This window comes from Suncus etruscus, chromosome 7, assembly GCF_024139225.1.
Source record: "Suncus etruscus isolate mSunEtr1 chromosome 7, mSunEtr1.pri.cur, whole genome shotgun sequence".
Taxonomy (NCBI): Eukaryota; Metazoa; Chordata; class Mammalia; order Eulipotyphla; family Soricidae; genus Suncus; species Suncus etruscus.
In genome coordinates, this window is record NC_064854.1 from 10850592 (window position 1) to 10858266 (window position 7675).

At 36.2% G+C, this 7675-nt stretch overlaps 1 pseudogene; it reads right to left on the bottom strand.

Annotated features, from left to right (window-relative positions):
- LOC126014178 (STAM-binding protein-like) overlaps positions 1 to 6055 on the bottom strand; it is a 67891-nt pseudogene extending 61836 nt beyond the window's left edge.
- Positions 6056 to 7675: the final 1620 nt, after the last annotated feature.

The following is a 7675-nucleotide window of genomic DNA, read 5'->3' on the forward strand; positions in this document are numbered from 1 at the left end:
TCCCTTCATCTTCCAAACTCAGATACATGTTCAAGTTATTGTTCTATTTTCGGATTTTATCAGAAAATATAAAATTTTACTTAGTAGGCAATAAGGTACTCATGGGTTTTACCCTAAGAATAACTACTACATTAAATTAATAACTAATAGGAAGACAATATTAGCTCCATTGTATATTCTTACTCTATAAACTTATTGGCCAAAAGCAGATTCTTTGTATATGTAGCATAAGAATAAGGAAAGATTAGAATGTACATATTCATTGTTTAATGTTTCATAGTTCCCAAATAGATAGCACTTAGAATCCAAATCCCTTCCTCTCTTTTAAATAGATAATTCCCTCTATCCAAGTCCTTATCTTGTTAAGATAATGGTAATGTATTATTCTTTTTCATTGATCCATTCTTCCTCAATATGACTTTATTTAATCATGCTTACATGGGGCTAGATATTTTTGTTTTTTGGTTTTTCGGGCCACACCATTTGATGCTCAGGTGTTACTCCTGGCTAAGCACTCAGAAATTGCCCCTGGCTTGGGGGGACCATATGGGACGCCGGGGAATCAAACTGTGGTCCTTCCTTGGCTAGCGCTTGCAAGGCAGACACCTTACCTCTAACGCCACCTTGCCAGGCCCGGGGCTAGATATTTTTATTGAATTAAAATTATAGCAAATTGTGGTTTGGATTAAAATTCAAGATGGATATTCATGGCTATGATCCATGGCTATCCATGACTATGGAGCATAGTCATGACCCATGACCACTATAATTATGACCCATAAATATAGCCCATGGCTTGAGTGATAGAAATTTCTATATTTTTCATATTTATTTTTGATATTATTATAATGATCAATAGTCTTTCATCAGCTTAGATAAACTTACAAAAATAAGTGTTCACAGATTTGTAGAACACAAACTGAATGCATTCACATTGAATCGCAATATAATGTCTTGTGGTAAAAAGGTAAAAATTGTTGATCAGGTAACTCAGTTTTTCAAAAATATTTCTTGAATGTCTACTGTTTATTGGGGACTAGCATAGGCACTGAGAACAAAACAATGAATACAAATAAGCTCCTGACCTCATGAAGTAAAATATGCATATACAAGAGCTGGAACAAAAGTTCAAGAGGCTGAAAACATGTTTTAGGATGCTTGGATTCAATCCCTGGCACTATATGGTGCCCAAGCATTGCTGGAAATGACCTCTGGACATGTAGCCCAGAACAGCTCCTGAGCACCTCTGGGGATATGTATATATACATATATTTTATGTATATATGCAAATATAGCAAAATTAATATATTAAGGACTAAGGGCTATAATGAGGCAATTAAAATAAGGTAAAAGAATATAAAAAGGTGGGTTGATTAAAGAGCAATTGAATTACTCACCTGATTGTTAAATATAATATAGTTTTCCTTCTTAAAGAGAGATAATTGAAAAAACAGGCTGAACTAAATATCAGCAATTAAGAACAAAGTTGGGGAAAGGAAACAAAAACTTTAGGTCCTGAAAGAGAGGCAGTGTTTTGAAAGTCTAGATTGACCTAATCAAAAACAATTAATTTTAAATGTCTTTAGTAAGGTTCAATAAGATGCTTGTTATATCCAAGAAAAGAATTTCACAGTGAGCTTAAAATGAGAAAATGGCATATAGCAAAGGAATGAACTAAGCCCAGAGATGGGATTCTGAGGAGGAAAGCTATTTGAACTCTACTACATCACCACTGAAATTCTCAATATAAAATATACTGAAGGTAACATATATGCCGGAAAATGATCTAGCTATAACGTGGCCATGAAATATAACTGAGGGAAAGTCTTCATTTGTCTAGAATGTGAATGAATAAATTCCAAGTTGGTAAGCAGAGACAAAGATTATAGACCTTAGGGAAGACAGGCATAAAAGGTATGTAGCTTTGGAAGGGAACCAATGGATTCCATCCTTTCCTGGCATCTGTGGCCACCAGCAAGTGAAGTCATCATTACCTTTTCAATTTACCTTTGCAGGTACGGGGCTATGGGGGCTGCAATTCGAAGCTGCTTTAACAGAGAAAAGTGAAAGTGCCTCAGTGCAAAGGCTTCAATTTGACAACAATTTCTTAGCTCCTTCAGATTCTCCCAGGGGATTTGAGTGGAGATTAACACTAAATTCAGTCTTCATTTTCCTGTATTTCTTCATCCATTCAGAATCTCAAACAGTATCTGAGAGATTTGGTACCTTGGGCGAAGTCAAAATCACATGGTTTGACATTTACTGAAAAAATGTTTTATTTGTTCATTCACCAGTTCAGTTCACAAATGGTCAACTTATCAATATTAAAATTTCTAAACAATCTAAGTTAAATATTATTATGTTACTGATAAAAACAATGTTTACAGGATATTATTAATAATAATAATATAGATAAAGGAAACCATTTTTAGCTTTGCACCTTTAATTTCTCCCATGATAAAAGAAACATAAGTCAGCTTTATATTTCTAACTAGCTACTATTCTATTATTTAAAACCAACAGGTATGCAAAAATTGGAAATGGCAAGGTATTTATTTGATAATATTACCTGGTGCATATTCTTAGGATTACTATCGAATATGCATATTAAAACTTAAGGCCAGCTTACATGGTTAGGGTCATTGGAGTCAGTGTATCATTTGCAATTGGTGTTGTTCTGTGATTTATAAAACAAAAGTATTCCTGATCTCTACTCCTAAGGTGAGTGGTATACCCTACTTCTAAAAATAAAATGTCTCCAGAATGTAAAAAATAAAATTATCCTATAAATAGAGTTTTCCTATAATGCAGTTATTCTACTTCTTGTTTATCTACTCCAGAAACACAAAAATATGAATCTCAAAACATCTGTGTTACCTATGTTCACTGCAGCACTCATTAGCCAGAATACGGAGACCAGTCAAATGTCCAATGACAGATGAATGGATGAAGAGGTATATATACATAATAGAATACTATGCAGCTGTAAGAAATGTTGAATCTATTTTCTGAAACATGGACAGAATGAGAGCACACAAAATGAGAACACACACACACACACACACACACACACACACCAGCCTTCAAACAATTCCAAATGTTTTGGAGGGCAGACTCAATGCAGTTGAGAAAAATGGATTATAGTCATATAACTCATTGGTTAATCAGAGATACATAGATATGGGGAAAATAGCTACTACCTACCAGTTGACATCTGGTTTTCAAAATAAATGCCACCTTCACAAACCCTTATCTTTTAAAAATAATTTTTAAAAAAAGGAACTGATTATTAGTACAACATGTAAGGCACTGGCCTGGCATTCAGTCAATCCTAATTTCAACCTAGCACCAAATATGGTCCTCTAAGCACCACCAGAAACAATCACTGTGTACAGATCCAGGAGTAAGCTCTCAGTGCCAACAAGAGTGATTCAGTTTCAATGCCACCCCATAATATACATACATACATACATACATACATACATATATATGTAGAAATAGCAAAAGATCATCATTGATGGAGAGTGTCTGGAATGGGAGCTCTACTTGGTCTTTACAGTGCTGTGCAAAAGGAAGTTTGAAGCTAGCAGATCTGTCTGAAGGTAAAAAAAAAGCAGGCTTAAAAGTTCATATTTGCTATGATGGGATTATTATACTTTTTAAAATCATTTTTGTTTAAATATTTTCTCTATTTCAGATTACTAAAACATTGGAATGAAATGGCAAACTTGAAATAACGTAAGGATATGGGTGGAGATTATCTTGGCACTTTGGGCATAGGTAAGACTATTGTAAACAATATGATAATGCCTTTAACAAAAATGACTAAATATGACTATTCAGTCAACGACTAAAACAAAAAGACAATATGATTAATTAACAAATATAAAAAGATTATAAAAATTAAAAGCAATGGAAATGATTATTTGATTCTAAGCATTATGTTACCTACTCAGCTCTACACACAATGCAAGATAATTTACTTCATTACATCTGCTACATATATGATTCTAAGAAATAGTTAACTCCAAATACCTGGAATTTTGCTATTTTGGGGAACAGCTCTGCTCAGGGACTACTTTCAGCAGTTAGTGTAGAGGTGGCCTGGTGGTGCTCAGGGGATTATGTGGTGCTGGGGATCAGACCAGAGTCTTTCTCTTGCAAAACATGAACTGCATTCCCTGCAATCTCTCACCCCTTTCCTCCCTTTCTTCCAACCTCCCTCCCACTCTCCTTCAGAATTTGTTTTTAGCATTAATTGTATTTAGATCTCAGAGGTCAGCTTGACTTTACAGGAGAGAATTAACTGTTCTTTGCAGTGAATGAATAGAGTGTAGGTTGTCAAGTGTAGTGAATATCAGAGATATAGCCACAGGATTATTTTATTGTGGGGACACATTGGCAATGTTTAGAGTTCAGTTTTGGCCCTGGGTTTAGGGAACTATATGGGTACCAGGGATTGAATCTGTGTTGGTCACATGCAAGGCAAGCATTTTCTGAGCTACAATCAATTACTTCAGCTCAGTCTTACAGATCTTTAAATTCTCTTTTTGGGAAAAGCTAAAATAAATGATTTAGTAAACTACTTTAAATGACCCTAGTAAAAATGTCTTCCTCTATTCCTAAAGATATTTGAAAATCTCCTGAAGACCTGCCTGTAATGTTAGTAACATATAGGACTTATTTCCAGATGAAAATATCCAGCATTAAATTAATCCCAGGCAGGGAGAGTTGTCTGACTATTTTAAGGCAGATTAGGTTTATGTTAGAACTGTGAACATAGTTTTGGGTTTCTTTCCCCATGCTCATCTGGAGAAAATTGGTTCCTGTGAAAGGTAATAGGTTGTGAAGTCTCTGAAAGAAATCTTTTATTTCATTAAAGAGCATTTTCAAGATCTTTATACAATCCCCGTGAGTTTACTTCCTGGTCACTGTGAAGTCCGAAGCAGAAGGGACTCCATTTTGTCAACCTAAAGTTAAGTTTCCATTTAAGGCTAACAAGGATCAGTTCCATATAAGGGCTAAAGTTTCTATTCCAACATTAATGACACAGACCACAAGACCCTAGAAACCACATATACCACCCTAAATATCTAGCTGTAAAAGGACATTATGAAACACGCTTGAAACACCCTAGCCAACAGCCTATCAACTTAAAGGTCAAGATTTACTGCTTCTAGCCCTATATAACCTGGCTTGTGATCCCTGGGAGAGGTTTCCTCCTTCAGGAGCTGACCTGAATCGATCAGTTTGTAGCTTGTTGGTAGATAGAATAAAGCTTTATTTTGCTTTATTTCAATTGTATGGTCTTGTCCTTCGACTCTGGAACTTAACAGTCCATTAGGAAGAATGGAGCAATGAGTAAAATAAATGCGGCAATAATACATAGGCTGGCTAAAGACTTTGTCTTGGACTTTTTTTAACTCAATGCCAAACCAAGTTGAAAGCATCACAGACAATAAAGAAAACTTGAGTGGGTTGTTTGTCTCAGCATTTCTCACACTTTTGAAAAGAACAGTGGAGATTCAGAAAGGAAGAAAAGCAAGACTGACAAAATCAGACAAAAATACCAAAAATAAATTAGGCTCCTCCCATTGTATAGGCCACAATCCCCACAATGCATTGCCACTGCTTTGTTAGTATTTTTTATTTACTACATCTGTCTGTACCTCTACTGTTATGGGCAGCGAAAGGGCATGAGGAATACAAAAGGTTTTCTCTACTAACCACTAAAACAACATCAATGATCCCCCAATTTGGGTCAGCAGAAGGAAATGCGTAGAAACTCCCATTAACTGTGGCTGTGAGGATGCTAGAGAAGGGAATATCTCTTATAATGGGAAGCAAGTTCAAGCATCAAGCTGGCAGGATGGACGGATGAAGTGGACTCATAATTGCATGCTTGGGATAATGATAACTACTGCCATTATGCTAATAATATGCAACGTTCCTACAGTAATTGAGAAGCTGGTAGCAGGTGCAAGTTGCAACTGTCATCTTCATTGTTTTCTGTAGTTGTGTGGCGGTGGAGAGTGACTCTGGGTGGAGCAGCCATTTTCTGTGTTAAATGTGACTTTTTAATATATACAATAGAGGATTTCCATTTCAAAACTTTGCTTTCAGCAGAAACACACAATACTAATGGAAACTATGAAAAATGTGCAAGGGCATCATATTCTACTTGTCTCAAACCATGGGGTTGTGGCTTCTTGGTGCCTCCATATTTCTGCCCAACTGCTTGCTTGTGCTGTCCCATTGGAGAATTAAAAGATTTCTCACAGGGTCAAGTTAAACCAGAGTTCCTTCCACACAAGGCCTCAGTCTCCCTGTTTGCTCTTCTAATCTTTCTTTTCAAACTGGAAAATTATGGCTTTGTAGGTTCAAATGCTGAGGTAGCATCTTATATCCTTTGCTTTTTCCCTTCCCTGTGGGATTGACATTTGTGTGTCCACAGTGAATCTCACCATGATTTTGCAGCCAAGTCCCATCTACAGTCACTTTTTCTCTGTGTACACCTCAAAGTAGGCTAGATATGGTTCTGTGTGTTCTACGAATAACACTTCACTCCTCCTCACTCAACTCTAGGAAGTCAGAGCTTTCATTCCAGAATAAGTAGAGAAGAAGATTGAAGCCAGGGAGGTTGAGGAAATGGTGGAGCTGGTGTCCCCAATTGTCTGTGTACATAAGGCAGCTCTCACTTAGCAATGACCAGCCATGACCTGGCTCAAAGCTTGTGTATCACTTTTCTATAAAATGTGAAAGCAGCCAAGTTTCTGGGGCTAGTACCACAACATTCCACAAGATTTCATCTCACACTCCTCATCATTTAACCTCACTCTGCCACCATGTCACTGAATCCTTGTTGTTCTCTAATGTTCTAAAGAGGCTATGATAGGTCCCTGAACAGATATCTGTACAATCTCCCCTTATCACCCTTAGGTGTCTCTAATTAAGGGTAATCTACTCACTGGACTCAGTCTTGAATATTGTCTGTTAACATCTATATCACTCCTTCCCCCTATACTTTCATTCTACTTCTCTTGGGGAATTTTTCTTCAGGTAACTGTCATTGTCCAGTACATAACCATTTCATTTCTCTTCTTTTATTTTTCTTTCCTCATCAGTTTCAAAGACCTTTGATTTTCAACTTCATAGTTATCTCTAGAGTGAGAGTATAAGTGTCTTTCCCCTAGAAATTCTGAATATACCCTTAGTAGCCCCAGCACTACCCTAAAACACTGAACCTCAGATCAGATGGGCTGAGAATTGCTGCTGGGGCTCTAGTATCTGAGCATTGCTTTGGAGTCCTGTCACCCACAAATAAAATTATTAAAACACTAACACACAACTATCTGTTCTGAATCCTTCTATAAAGCTTTGATTCTCTAGACAAAGCTTTGTAATGAACACATGTATTTCTTTGTGAAGTTTATGAAATAGACCAATGATTTTTTTTTATTTCACTTAGCCAGGATGGTTGAATTTTTTGACAATCACAGCTTTCTTTTTACTTAGTATGCACCCTTATATTTCACCCCTTTTTGGTTCCTTGCAAGATTATATATTGTATTTTCCCATCTGTCCTTTTCTAAGGAAAATTAATATTAATTTTAATATTAATCTGATTTTACTATTAGAAGGCTGTTGAATGAGATTTCTTTCAAAGTCTCTAACA